Source organism: Salmo trutta, chromosome 23, assembly GCF_901001165.1.
Source record: "Salmo trutta chromosome 23, fSalTru1.1, whole genome shotgun sequence".
Classification (NCBI taxonomy): Eukaryota; Metazoa; Chordata; class Actinopteri; order Salmoniformes; family Salmonidae; genus Salmo; species Salmo trutta.
Genome location: NC_042979.1, coordinates 24,530,095 through 24,545,273, shown reverse-complemented (window position 1 = coordinate 24,545,273; position 15,179 = coordinate 24,530,095). Strand labels below are relative to the sequence as shown.

The window sequence follows — 15,179 nt, the reverse complement described above, 5'->3', positions numbered from 1 at the left end:
GCTTGACCCTCCGAGAAATTTGTAATTTAACGAGGTTAGGAATATCGCAAAAATATGATCAATGGCTCATTCGAGAGAAGACACCTTTCCAAGTTATGACATCCTGCCTGTATTGAAATCTGAGATGTATGACAGACGTTTTTGCCATCTTAAAGTCGTATTCCTATTAAACTTTGTGTAGTGACAGCGACTTTCACGGTGCTACGTCATACTGGCCGGATTTCTTCCTGCTTGAACGCCAATAACTCAAGATACACATTAACCATGAAATGACCCAGGGAATTGCTAGATCACACAGACGCACAAAAACAATACAACATTCAAAATGGGTTAACATTTCCTTTAAGTACAACTAGAGCAGGTCTGAGTTGAGTGGATTATACTGAAGGAGGATAACTTCAGTAAATGGATTACATTCTAACCTGTAGTTCACAGATTAAGCACAAAACATCTAAACAAATTAGGCATAAGGTGCATGAGGATGGGGCAATTTGACATTTTGAAGGCATAATTGAGTGATGAGATGTTCAAAATGTTGGTGAAATATGCTGTCCAAACCTCTGAAGACAGAACGGCTTTATCAAACTCAATTAGTTCCTTCATGAGCAAGAGGGTCAAAACTAATGATGTTCACAGGGCATGTCCATCTCTCCAGACACACACACATGAAACCACTGGCTCACTCAAATGTGCAGAATGTAGGCTAGTGAGAAATAAAACATTTGCTGGATAACAGCGGAGAGAAAACGATATGTAAAACAATAATGTTCCACTGAACTACTGCGTGGGACAAAAATAAAAGGTAATTCTTTCCATTCACAGGGCTTTGGTAATTGCCAGTAAAACAAAAGTAAAACTTAAATTCCAAAATACTCTTCACACCACTGAATGGGACAGTCACAAAGAGCTCATTAAAGGCTCTTCACATTTATTAGCCATGGCTGAGAGGAGGGTATCAGCGTAGCCTACTGTCGACCTGAAAGAACAACGCACAGGAATTCCAAATTATATTGATAATTGCTTCAGGCAGGGTGGTTGATTAAGAAAGCAGAATTTAAAAAGGGCTTGTTCTTTTGATGTAATTTTACAGTATATAAACTACTTTATATAGACAGACAACAAAAAAGAAAGCCTACTGTACGAACAAGAGCCCCTGATTAATTCCTTCTCCAGAGGACAGAGTTTTGACAGACATGTAAACAGACCCTTGGCCCTCCTCAGTGCTAGGAGGAGGGTGGGGGGAGAAGAGAGACAGGCGAATTGCATGAGACCTGCAAAAGGCATATCCAAAAATGGGAAAACTATTTTGATCAGTTCTACAGTGCAGTAGTGGGGGTTTAGATGTGAACACTGCTGGGCAAGAGTCTGCTATGGCCCTCATGGAACAGGGGAGGCCACCTAGCCAGCACTGTCTCTATACACAAGAAACTCACTATGCTCTGCAATAATCATCCTAGCGCCACCATAGGGACAAGAGGCTAGGGACTACATAAAACACTGGAAGAGCAGTTACTTATTTCTAGTTTTATCCCTATAAACATTCTGATAAAACCCCAGCCTTAAATGTGCCAACTTCAGCTGTAAAGTTTTGAATGGAGCGCTATCATCTTCATCCTAGGTGGCTGTCAAAACTTCATTACCACCCGCCAGGCTTCAAACTATACTGAACAAAAATAATACACAACATGCAGCAACTTCAAAGATTTTACTACGCAAGTTTGGGAAACGCTGCTGTAAAACAACATTGGAGGTCGCTAATTTGTAGCGAAATTAACATTAAATCCTCTGCAGTCAGCATGCCAATTGCACAAGCAACTTGAGACATCTGTGGCATTGTGTTGTGTGACAACTGCACAATTTAGTGGCCTTTTGTCCCCAGCACAAAGTGCACCTGTGTAATGATCATGCATTTAATCAGCTTCTTGATATGCCACACCTGTCAGGTGGATGAATTGTCTTGGCAAGGGGGAAATGCTCACTAACAGGGATATAAACAAATATGTGCACAAAATTTGAGAGAAATAACTTGTGCGTATGGAACATTTCTGGGATCTTTTATTTCAGCTCATGAAACATCAACACTTTACATGTTGCATTTATATTTTTGTTCAGTGCAAATAAATCTCGACGGGAGATTGAAGGCTGAATTGGTAGGAGAGAAAGGAGGGAGCGAGATGAGGGTAGATCAAAAGAAGAAATACAATGACAAAAGATTTCCCAAGCCCCCTGTGGACTAATTTATGAAAAGTCAGTCAAAGTGCCCCTAAACCAAACTAGCTAATAGTGAACCACGTTCCCAATACACAAGAGGGTCATGGAGTAGGGTAACCTACCGTAATTTCCAGACTATTAAGCGCACCTGAATATAAGCCGCACCCACTGAATTAAAAAATATATATATATTTTGAACATAAATAAGCCGCACGTCTATAAGCCGCAGGTGCCTACCGGTACATTGAAACAAATGAACTTTACACAGGCTTTAATGAAACACGGCTTGTAACAAAAATAAATAGGCTTTAACGAAACACAGCTTGTAACAAAAAATAAAAAATTTGCAGTAAACAGTAGACTTCCAACAAAGTCATTGGTCACCATCTTCCTCCTCCTGTGCACTGAAACCATCTCCTTCGGTGTCGGAGTTGAATAGCGTCAGAATTGCTTCATCCGATATTGGATCGTTTTCATTGTCGCTCTCGTCACTTTCATCCGGAGGCAAATCCCCCGCTGAGCCCTCTTCAACACGCAGCAGTCCAGCCTTTTGAAACCCGTTGATGATAGTGGATTTTTTGACAATGTTCCACGCTGTCAGGACCCACTGGCAGACTTGACCATAAGTTGCTCTTCGCATGTGGCCCGTTTTAGTGACGGATTTCTCCCACTTGTCATCCAAGCCTTCCGCTGAACACGGAGCACCACCTTAAATGCACGATTTACACTGATGTCGAGTGGCTGCAAATACTTTGTTGTGCCCCCAGGAATCAGGGTGACAAAATGACTACCGTAATCAGAATGATGGGAAGTTTGAGAGCACTCGATTTAATCTAAACAGTTAACAAAAAAGTTGTTTGGCCGTAACCCGTTCGGAAATTTCATTGGTCTAATGAAAGCTTCATGCCGCCAAAAAACTGAGCATGTCACAGAATGTGTTTTTTTGGAGAAAAAAAAATTGAAAGCGGGAAAAATGCATATATTAGCCGCGTCATTGCTTAAGCCGCGAGGTCCAAAGCCTGGGAAAAAAGCTGCGGCTTATAGTCCGTAAATTACGGTACTTTTGAAGACAATGAGAGCAGAGCACTTGTAAGAATAGGTCTTCATTCGAGAAGTTGATCATCAAGTAGCCTAACAGCATGTCTTTGACAGGATCGTTGCAATCAATGGTGAATCCAAAAACCAAAGCTTAATGAAAGAAATTAAGGGCATTTATGAATAACTCCATAGATACAGTTCTTGAGGAAAGACAGCCCTATTCATGCCACTAGTCTAGGGCTGACCCCAATTAGTCATTGTTTGGTTGTTGGTCGACAGATTGTTTTAGTCGAGCAGTAACAGTCATAAGTTGGGACACCAACTCATTCAATGTTTTTTTTTTTTTTTTTTTTTACATTGTAGAGTAGTGAAGACATCATAACTACAAAATAACACATGGAATCTAGTAACAAAAAGTGTTAAAATAAATATTTTATATTTGAGATTCTTCAAAGTAGCCACACTGCCTTGATGACAGCTCTGCACACTATTGGCATTCTCTCAACCAGCTTCATGAGGTAGTCACCTGGAATGCATTTCAATTAACAGGTGTGCTTTGTTAAAAGTTATTTTGTGGAATTTCATTCCTTCTTAATGCCTTTGAGCCAATTAATGTCACCAGAATAAGACCCCCGGTATGTCCTTGTGACCTAAATAATGATTGTGCTGTATCTGAACTGTCTTGCTAAGCTAAACTATTAGAATCCTTGATTCATTCTCAGCAAAGCTCTTTCTTATATTTGAAATGTATTCTAAATGTACATCAGTCTGGTTATAGACCAGGTCATAGCACTATGTCTGCTGCATCCATCCTTGATGTGGTTAACTCTATGGCTAAAAGGCAACATTGTGCTGCCCTCTTCATTGACCTTTCAAAGGCTTCCGATACTGTTGATCACTCACTGCCAATTCGGAGGCTTTCCTCAATTGGCCTAGACCAGCCTGCTTGTAACTGGTTTAAAAATTACTTAACAGATAGAACTCAATGTGTATCAGTTTTCCTGGATATTACAAAAGGTGTCCCGCAGGGGTCGATTCTGGGCCCTGTACTTTTTACTGTTTACATTAGCAATATCGACGTGTCTGTTCAAAAAAAAAAACTGTAACCTGCACTTGTATGCCGGTAATATGGTTGTTTATGCGATTTCCCCTACGGTTGACCAGCCGCTATCTGAACAACAGTCTGCCGTCATTGTATTACAGAAACTTTATTGACCTGAAATTAGTATTGAATACAGGTCAAACTAAGCACATGTTGTTCTCTGGAGCACATATAAAAAATAGCTCTGATTTTAAGCATGCATTTTGGATGGTGTCCATATTGATTGTGTCCCTGCTTACAAATATCTGGGCATCTGGATAGATGAAAAGCTGTCTTTTTAAAAAGCATATTGATAGTAAAAAAGCTGAGAATAAATATGGTCTTCTGTAGACGTAGGTCCTGCCTCTGGCTAAATAGCAGAAAGCAGGTTATTCAGTCAACGTTCCTATCGGTCGTAGCCTATGGCGCCGACATCTGTATGATGAAGCTGCCACTTCATTAAAGCCGTTAGATGCTGTTTGTCATAGCGCGCTGCGCTTTATTACGGGTGACAATTTTAGTGCTCGTCACTGCATTCTTCTGATGTCGCGTAGGTTGATACATTGCTATGTTTATTCATTTCCAATTTGTAAGTCGCTCTGGATAAGAGCGTCTGCTAAATGACTTAAATGTAAATGTAGTTGTGACAAAAACGTACCCAAATTAAACGGCCTACTACTCGGGCCCAGGAACTAGAATATGCATATTATTAGTAGATTTGGATAGAAAACACTGAAGTTTCTAAAAAAACTGTTTGAATGATGTCTGTGAGTATAACAGAACTCATTATGGCAGGCAAAAACCTGAGAAAATTCCAAGCAGGAAGTGGCCTGTCTGAGAATTTGTAGTTCTTTTGATTCTCTATCAAAACTACAGTATCCGTGGGGTTACGCAGCACTTTCTAAGGCTTCCATTGGCTCTCTAAAGCCTTCAGAAAGCAGATTAAGGCATCTCCTGTCTCTGGGCAGAGTATAGTAGCTCAGTTTCTCAGTGGTCTGCCTGGTGACAAAGAGATTGGATATGCGGGTTCACGCGACCACGCTGTTTTTTCTTTTCCTCTGAATGAATACACTATTATCCGGTTGGAATATTATCATTATTTTACGAGAAAAATACCATAAAATTTGATTTAAACAGTGTTTGACATGCTTCTAAGTACAGTAATGGAACATTTTGATTTTTTTTGTCTCGAAATGCGCTCGCGCGTTACCCTTTGGATAGTGACCTGAACGCACGAACAAAACGGGGATATTTGGACATAACTATGGATTATTTGGAACAAAAACAACATTTATTGTGGAAGTAGCAGTCCTGGGAGTGCATTCTGACAAAGATCAGCAAAGGTAATACAATTTTTCTAATACTAAATCTGAGTTTAGTGTGCCCCGAACTTGGCGGGTGTCAAAATAGATAGCCGTGATGGCTGAGCTATGTACTCAGAATATTGAAAAATGTGCTTTCGACGAAAAGCTATTTTAAAATCTGACATAGCGATTGCATAAAGGTGTTCAGTATCTATAATTCTTATGTATTTTGTCAACGTTTATGATGAGTAATTTAGTAAATTCACCGGAAGTTTTCGGTGGGAATACATTTTCTGAACATCACACGCCAATGTAAAAAGCAGGTTTTTGATATAAATATGAACTTGAGTGAACAAAACATGCATGTATTGTATAACATAATGTCCTAGGAGTGTCATCTGATGAAGATCATCAAAGGTTAGTGCTGCATTTAGCGGTTTTTGTGACATATATGCTTGCTTGGAAAATGGCTGTGTGATTATTTTTGGCTATGTACTCTAACAAAATCTAATGTTTTGCTTTCGCTGTAAAGCCTTTTTGAAATCGGACAATGTGGTTAGATTAACGAGAATCTCATCTTTAAAATGGTGTAAAATAGTCGTATGTTTGAAAAATTGAAATTATTGCATTTGAGGTTTTTGTATTTCACGCCACACTGTTCCACTGGCTGTTGAATAGAGTGGGACGGTCACGTCCCACCTAGCCCAGAGAGGATATTAACACCCCAGCCATCCTACAATCTAAGCTTGATGCCCTCAATCTCACACAAATGATCAATGAGCCTACCAGGTACCACCCCAAAGCCGTAAACACGGGCACCATCATAGATATCATCCTAACCAACTTGCCCTCTAAATACACCTCTGCTGTTTTCAACCAAGATCTCAGCCATCACTGCCTCATTGCCTGCATCCGTAATGGATCAGCGGTCAAACGACCTCCACTCATCACTGTCAAACGCAAGCCTTTCTAATCGACCTGGCCCGGGTATCCTGGAAGGATATTGACCTCATCCCGTCAGTAGAGGATGCCTGGTTATTTTTTTTAAATGCCTTCCTCACCATCTTAAATAAGCATTCCCCATTCAAGAAATTTAGAACCAGGAACAGATATAGCCCTTGGTTCTCTCCAGACCCGACTGCCCTTAACCAACACAAAAAAACATCCTGTGGCGTTCTGCATTAGCATTGAACAGCCCCAGTGATATGCAACTTTTCAGGGAAGTTAGAAATCAATATACACAGGCAGTTAGAAAAGCTAAGGCTAGCTTTTTCAAGCAGAAATGTCCTTCCTGCAACAAACTCAAAAAGGTTCTGGGACACTGTAAAGTCCTTGGAGAATAAGAGCACCTCCTCCCAGCTGCCCACTGCACTGAGGATAGGAAACTCTGTCACCACCGATAAATCCACTATAATTGAGAATTTCAATAAGCATTTTTCTACGGCTGGCCATGCTTTCCATCTGGCTACCCCTACCGCGGTCAACAGCACTGCACCCCCCACAGCTACTCACCCAAGCCTTCCCCATTTCTCCTTCTCCCAAATCCAGTCAGCTGATGTTCTGAAAGAGCTGCAAAATCTGGACCCCTACAAATCAGCCGGGCGAGACAATTTGGACCCTTTCTTTCTAAAATGATCTGCCGAAATTGTTGCAACCCCTAATACTAGCATGTTCAAATTCTCTTTCGTGTTGTCTGAGATTCCAAAAGAATGGAAAGCAGCTGCTGTCATCCCCCTCTTCAGAGGGGACACTCTTGACCCAAACTGCTACAGACCTATATCTATCCTACCCTGCCTTTCTAAAGTCTTCGAAAGCCAAGTCAAACACATTACCGACCATTTCGAATCCCACCGCACCTTCTCCGCTATGCAATCTGGTTTCAGAGCTGGTCATGGGTGCACCTGAGCCACGCTCAAGGTCCTAAACGATATCGTAACCGCCATCGATAAGAAACAATACTGTGCTGCCGTATTCATTGACCTGGCCAAGGCTTTCGACTCTGTCAATCACCACATCCTCATCGGCTGACTCAATAGCATTGGTTTCTCAAATGATTGCCTCGCCTGGTTCACCAACTACTTTTCCGATAGAGTTCAGTGTGTCAAATCGGAGGGCCTGTTGTCCAGGTCTCTGGCAGTCTCTATGGGGGTGCCACAGGGTTCAATTCTTGGGCCGACTCTTTTCTCTGTATACATCAATGATGTCGCTCTTGCTGCTGGTGAGTCTCTGGCCCTGCTTTGGACACTGTGTTAACTACCCTCCAGACGAGCTTCAATGCCATACAACTCTACTTCCTTGGACTCCAACTGCTCTTAAATACAAGTAAAACTAAATACATGCTCTTCAACCGATCGCTGCCCGCACGTCCAGCATCACTACTCTGGATGGTTCTGACTTAGAATATGTGGACAACTACAAATACCTAGGTGTCTGGTTAGACTGTAAGCTCTCCTTCCAGACTCACATCAAACATCTCCAATCCAAAGTTAAATGTAGAATTGGCTTCCTATTTCGCAACAAAGCATCTTTCACTCATGCTGCCAACCATACCCTCGTAAAACTGACCATCCTACCGATTCTCGACTTCGGCGATGTCATTTACAAAATAGCCTCCAATACCCTACTCAATAAATTGGATGCAGTCTATCACAGTGACATCCGTTTTGTCACCAAAGCCCCATATACTACCCACCACTGCGACCTGTACGCTCTAGTTGGCTGGCCCTCGCTTCATACTTGTCGCCAAACCCACTGGCTCTAGGTCATCTACAAGACCCTGCTAGGTAAAGTTCCCCCTTATCTTAGCTCGCTGATCAACCTGTAGCACGCACTCCAGCAGGTATATCTCTATGGTCACCCCAAAAGCCAATTACTCCTTTGGCCGTCTCTCCTTCCAGTTCTCTGTTGCCAATGACTGGAACGAACTACAAAAATCTCTGAAACTGTAAACACTTATCTCCCTCACTAGCTTTAAATCACCAGCTGTCAGAGCCGCTCACAGATCACTGCACATACAACATCTATAATTTAGCCCAAACAACTACCTCTTCCCCTACTGTATTTATTTATTTTGCTCCTTTGCACCCCATTATTTCTATTTCTACTTTACACTTTCTTCCAGTACAAATCTACCATTCCAGTGTTTTACTTACTATATTGTATTTACTTTGCCACCATAGCCTTTTTTGTCTTTACCTCCCTTATCTCACCTCATTTGCTCACATTGTATATCAACTTATTTTTCTACTGTATTATTGACTGCATGTTTGTTTTACTCCATGTGTAACTCTGTTGTATGTGTTGAACTGCTTTGCTTTATCTTGGCCAGGTCGCAATTGTAAATGAGAACTTGTTCTCAACTTGCCTACCTGGTTAAATAAAGGTGAAATAAAAAAATTGAGATGGTTTGGGATGAGTTGGACTGCAGAGTGAAGGAAAAGGAGCCAACAAGTGCTCAGCATATGTGACAACTCCTTCAAGACCGTTGGAAAAGCATTCCTCATGAAGCTAGTTGAGAGAATGCCAAGAGTGTGCAAAGCTGTCATCAAGGCAAAGAGTGGCTGCTTTGAAGAATCTATCAAATATTTTGATTAGTTTAATACTTTATTGGTTACTACATGATTCCGTATGTGCTATTTCATAGTTTTGATGCCTTCACTATTATTCTACAATGTAGAAAATAGCAAAAATAAAGAAAAACCCTGGAATGAGGTGTCCAAACTTTTGACTGGTACCATATGTATGCATGCACACCTCAGTGAACAAATCCATTGTGGTGCCCTAGAGTAAAAGCCAATATGCTTGATCTGAAAATGTGGTCGGAGGCTCCATATGGAGGTTTTGATGCAATTGCAGAGCATCCAGAGGCATGCAGAGTCCAAATCAAACTCTAATGCATCACCAAGCGCCTCCCAAATTTAACAACGCAGAGGGCTCTGTATAGCTCAGCATTTTAGTTTTTTTTACGGTAAGCTCACTTCCTTGACAACAACTATGAATGCCCTGACTTCCGCTGAGGCCATTTTTTTTTTTATTCTACCTTTTTTTAACTAGGTAAGTCAGTAAAGAACAAATTCTTATTTTCAATGACGGCCTAGGAACAGTGGGTTAACTGCCTTGTTCAGGGGCAGAACGACAGATTTGTACCTTGTCAGCTCGGGGATTTGAACTTGCAACCTTGGCTATCCTGCCGCCCCATATCACTGTAAATGCTGCATGGCCATTGCAGAAGTTGGATTGACCATGCGCCCAGATGCAAATTGTACTTCTCTGTAGAATATGCGCTCACCCAAAAATTTGAGCACATTCCTTGTTTCATAAGTTCATTGTGTGAATTGTTTGCGTTTGATTTTGTGTCTATCAATTCCTCATTACATATATCACCAGTAGTACATTTTCCATTAATTCCTATAATTTCTCATCTACATTTGTTACTTTGCTCCTGTTAATACTGAGTAAGGACCCACAAATGTAGGCATATAAATGTGCCCATTTGGGGATATGATAGAATTTCTGATTGGCTTAACTCACCACCACTAATGACCTGTGGAGCTTCTCAAAGTAATTTTTTCTTCACCTCGAACAGCAAGCAAACAGTATGTTTTTACATCCATTGAGAATTACAATAGTTCATCAATGTATTTGAAAAATATCTTTCCAGCTCTCTCCCTTTCGATAACCACTCAGCGTGAAAAGGGAAAAATGTCATGCTCTGACCCAGTGGAAACGTCATAAAAATAGGCCTACCTGATTACTTCTTATCAGGGATTGACTTGGACTGAAATAGGTAACGGCATTCATTTTGGGTGCTGGTACTATTTGTATTTAGGTGCAGGCGCTCCACAATACTTTTGAACTAACATTCTATAAGAAGAACAGGAGCTCAAGCAGTAGAACATTTGAAGTGCCAGTAATAAGCTCCAGTGAGCTTCTGCCCAAGCTTCTTATCCCGTGCGCAAATAGCCTACAGCTGTGTCTGTCCTGAGCTCACTGGTGAGGGAAAGTGAGGGCCCCGAATATTTTATACAATGCTGCAAGTTCACTAGTGCAAGCTTCAGGCCTGACCCAAGTTAATAGTTGATACAATGTTTCAAGTTCGATGCAGACAGGCCATGTGTAGCCAATGTGATTTATAGGATATTTTCTACCTGCAGGCTGCAATGTTTTTATTTGTTGGCTTTATGTAGGCCATTTTTAAATACTTGGCAATAGAAGATACAAACCTAAAAAGTATAACGAAAATGTGCATATGAAAACCATAACCGGAATGCAGATCGGTAGAAATTGTAAGATAAATTGTCATTTCACGAGACAGGTTGCCGACTCCTCGTGTAGCCTATTACCGCCAACTTAAGGAGAATAGTGGCACTACCACTCGCACTCCTCAGTGGCCAGGGAGGTTTGATTTAGCACCTGCAGCTCCTTGGCGAGGTTGCACGTAGGCCTGAAGTGTCCAGGTCGTTTCAAGCAGTCAAAGTCCCCAGGGAACCACCTGCTGTTCTCATGAAATGGAAAGAGAAAGGAGCCATCATCAAACCCAAGGTACATAAAACAAAGAGCTGGAGATACACAGCATGCTGTGTTAACTTACATCCATGACCTAATAAAAGCAGACAGACTCTTAGTGTTGGTTGTGTAATGAAGAAAAAAAGATAAAAAGGGAGGATGAAGAGACAGATGAGAATGAGAAGAGGGAAAGACGGATGGGGTAGAGTTAAACGGATCGCTTGAGGACAAAAGCCTAAACACACGAAAGGAAATTGCAAGGAAAGTTCGCTAATGATTAATCTGATGAAATCGTGCCCTTTGTAAACTTTATATCCTGTCTATGCCCCTTGGACCACCTTCCCAGCACCGCCATGGTGGTGGGATGTTGTAGAAGGCAACAAGACCACAAAGCCAGAGCCTGCTGTGATCAAACTCACACACATAACACAACTGGGTCACACATGCAGACCAAAGTGAGCCAGCCACACAGAGACCGAGAGAAAGGCCATGCTTGTTTGATTCCTATATACAGGATGTTGTTGCTCCAAGGGATCAGGGTTATTGCCATGGCAAGGTGGGAGGTGATGGTGGTCAGCTCAGCTGGAAAAAAAAAAAATCTTGGAAGGAGAGGTGGTGAAAGATTTATTACTGCTGCTGTTCCAACATTTTACAACACAGAATCCCTGTTACTCATAGCCAACTGTGGGTGAATAGAAAAACAAGGGAGAAGGAGGGAATATATCTAGAAAGCAACCTTTTGCAGAGTGCCTGAGAATGCCACTGTAAGCAGCAACACTAAGCTAAACCTAGTCTTGACAGCTGCTTAGCCCAGGCTCCCGCTCTCGTTCCTCCTCACATCTGTCCCGGGTGAATGCATGGTTGCACTCTCCCACTCAGAGGGGGGATGAAGGCAGGCGGTTAAAGTGAAAGCCACAGCTGAGGAGGTGGTGAAGGCAGTCTAAGGTTTCTGGCACGCGCCACAGCTCCTGTTCAGGTCATTCTCTCCACCCACGTTAACAACATCACTATGCGTTTATAGTCCCTGAGGGGTTGGTAGTATGCTGTCGCCAAACCAGCTCCCTAACCCCCCCCCCCACAATCTCAGAGGAAGAGAAAGACCTCTGACCCCCATGGTTGCAGTCTGGTATGACCCCAAAAGGACACCAGGAGGCAGCCAATACCATTGCTGACAGACATTTTGGGGGACAAAAACTTGGGGACAGACTATTTTGAGCAACTTCCATAAAAACCACTTAGTTATGGAAAACTTGTTTATTATGGTCTAACAGTGGGGAGATACTGGATCATTGATGCAGTCTAAAGGAAGGCAGGTGTAGCGTTATTGGATTTGACATGACAGCACTGATTGGCTTGACTGTTTCCAGATGAGCAGCAAATCAGTGTGTAAGAGATGGACTAAACATTTCGGTGTATGCTGCAAACAAAATTGTGCGTGGTCTTTGACAAGTAAACAAATTCATTCAAATGTACAGTATGTAAGCAAGTGGAAGGTAGGTAGATGGGTATTATCTTGCCAGTAGACTTCCAATGTCACTGGGCTCCAGACAGTGGAGACAGCAGCTCCAGCCCAGCCTGTCAGCTCTGACTCACTCTTCGGGAAGGGGGGGGGGGTTTAGGCGGAAGGACTGTACATGGCACGTTGTGTGCTCTGCTTACATAAAGCCAAAAAGGTGGGATATTCAAGAGATAACACAAACACACAAGCTGTCACCGATGTACACACACTGCAGAACTCACACACTGTTTAAACCCTTACTCTTGACAAGACTTAAGATTCCTCTTTGGCAGCTCTAAGGACTCTGGGCCAGGATATAACACAGATGCTACTTAGCGACATAGCATTCAAGTCATGCATCAACTCCTTTCCTTATTCACCGCACAAACATCCACATATTCTGCCTTACTGTTATGTAGTTAACTCTTGTTACTCTGGAATTGGAGTGTTAGGGGTTAACTAAAGCCCTTCATTCGACTTCCTGAGTGCAGTGGCAGGAGTTGGAAAAGGCAACAGTCTTAAGTAATAGGCACCTCCCCCCAACCTTTCCTTTGAGGCAGAGGGAAAGAAAAGTAATTCTCAGAAGCTGGGTGACAGAGAGAACAAGACAAGGAGAGTAAAAGGGGACAGGGCCATGAATTGGTTGAAACTGAAGGAGAAAAGCCAATCTGAGGAGGCCAGGTCCGGATGACAAGAGGAAGTAAGTTGTGGGAAAGGGTTGCAGATGCCAAGAGCCTGAGGGGACATGGGGTTTTTGAGGCCACATTATTCTGGTTTCACTGTAACCCTATTCTAATCCAATATGCAATCCCCATGTCCTAGAAATCCCCCCCCCCACACAGATACTAATTTCATATGACCCTTAATTCGTTTACAGCTCTCATGGTCTTATGTAACAGGCAACTCCACTCACCTGGTGCCGCGATTGTATTGGTCAGGGAGATGAGCAGTGTTTAGCAGAACGGATGTATGAGTTGGGGGAGAGACTCATCTACATCCCAAACACTTGAGAGCCTGCTATGGCAAATGACTTGCCTTTTTAGCAGAGCCTAATCAATCAATTATCTCAAGTACCTGTCCCACTGCAGCCAGGTAGATTTTACAACAGCATGGTTGGAGTTCACATTCAAACAACCTCCTCCAGTGCCATTCCATATGAGAGAGAGGGGCAGACAGAGCGGGCTGAACAGTTGCCAGTTTTACATTGAGAGGATTCGTTGTTGGGGGAGTGTCCACTGAGTCTGACAAGTGTAGAGCACTGTGAGTGATGATGCAAACAAAAAAGGGTTCAACTCAGGACTGACATTTCAACTTAATTCCAATGAACAATGGATGGTCCAACTCTATAAAGTTATGGCTCATCTAAGTTGTCTAAACCATACTTTGAAACAACATTCACCAGCCAAGATCAAATAGTGTGGGGGTGAATCAATGGCAGTGAAAGTTCCTGTAAATCAATTAGCAGAGCAAATGCCAGTCGGTGTTCTCTCTCCTGGTTTAGCGTGACAGGGAGACGACTGGGGAGAGCAGAGATGAGGCGCAACAAAGCGTTGATCGCTCTTCTTACATGAAGGAACATGCATGTGCACAACAAAAAAAGGAACACATGCATATGAAATACTAAAAACACACCTATAAAAACAATAGGAATGTAACGATTCACTGATACGCATCGGTACCAGATTCAAATGTGCATCGTTCCGCAGGTCATGCACCGGTCCACATTTTTTTGCTGCTTATATTATTAAATTCTTTCTTCCTTCTGAAAACACCTCTAATCTTTTTTTAACTGATGTGTCCTCTCCGTCAGTGTCGAACTGCATGTAACTGGGTTGACAGTCATTGATCTACAAGTAATTTTGTATGCCGAACAACCCCAGGCAATAGCTTAGTGAAACTGCGTACTGTGCCCAGCTTCGCGCGCTGACCAACGCGAGGTAGGTGGCCTGTTCCTGATCTTGCACAACTGCGCAGCTCCTTCAGCATTCAAATTCTACAACGGCTTGCGTGATATTAGGCTTTATTCGTAGAGTGAACAGGCACCTAAAAGACCATGAGAAACAAGATTCTTTGGTCGAATGAAACCAATATTGAACTCCTGGCCTGAATGCCAAGCGTTACATCTGGAGGAAACCTGACACCATCCCTACGGTGATGCATGGTGGTCGCAGCATCATGCTGTGGGGATGTTTTTCAGCGGCAGGGACTGGGATAGAGGGAAAGATGAATGGAGCAAAGTACAGAGAGCGATCCTTGATGAAAACCTGCTCCAGAGCGCTCAGGACCTCAGACTGGGGCAAAGGTTCACCTTCCAACAGGACAACGACCCGAAGCACACAGCCAAGACAACACAGTAGTGGCTTCGGGACAAGTCTCTGAATATTCCTTGAGTGGCCCAGCCAGAGCCCGGACTTGAACCTGATCAAACATCTCCGGAGACCTGAAAATAGCTGTGCAACAACACTTCCCATCCAACCTGACAGAGGTTGAGAGGATCTGCAGAGAACGGGAGAAATTCCCAAATACAAGTGTGCCAAGCTTG

The 15,179-nt window shown here is 42.7% G+C and overlaps 1 protein-coding gene across 3 annotated transcripts in view; it reads right to left on the bottom strand.

The window, feature by feature from the left end:
• The window catches only part of LOC115159647 (sarcoplasmic/endoplasmic reticulum calcium ATPase 2-like), a 71,531-nt gene that overhangs the window by 26,161 nt on the left and 30,191 nt on the right, over positions 1 to 15,179 (bottom strand). The window lies entirely within an intron of this gene.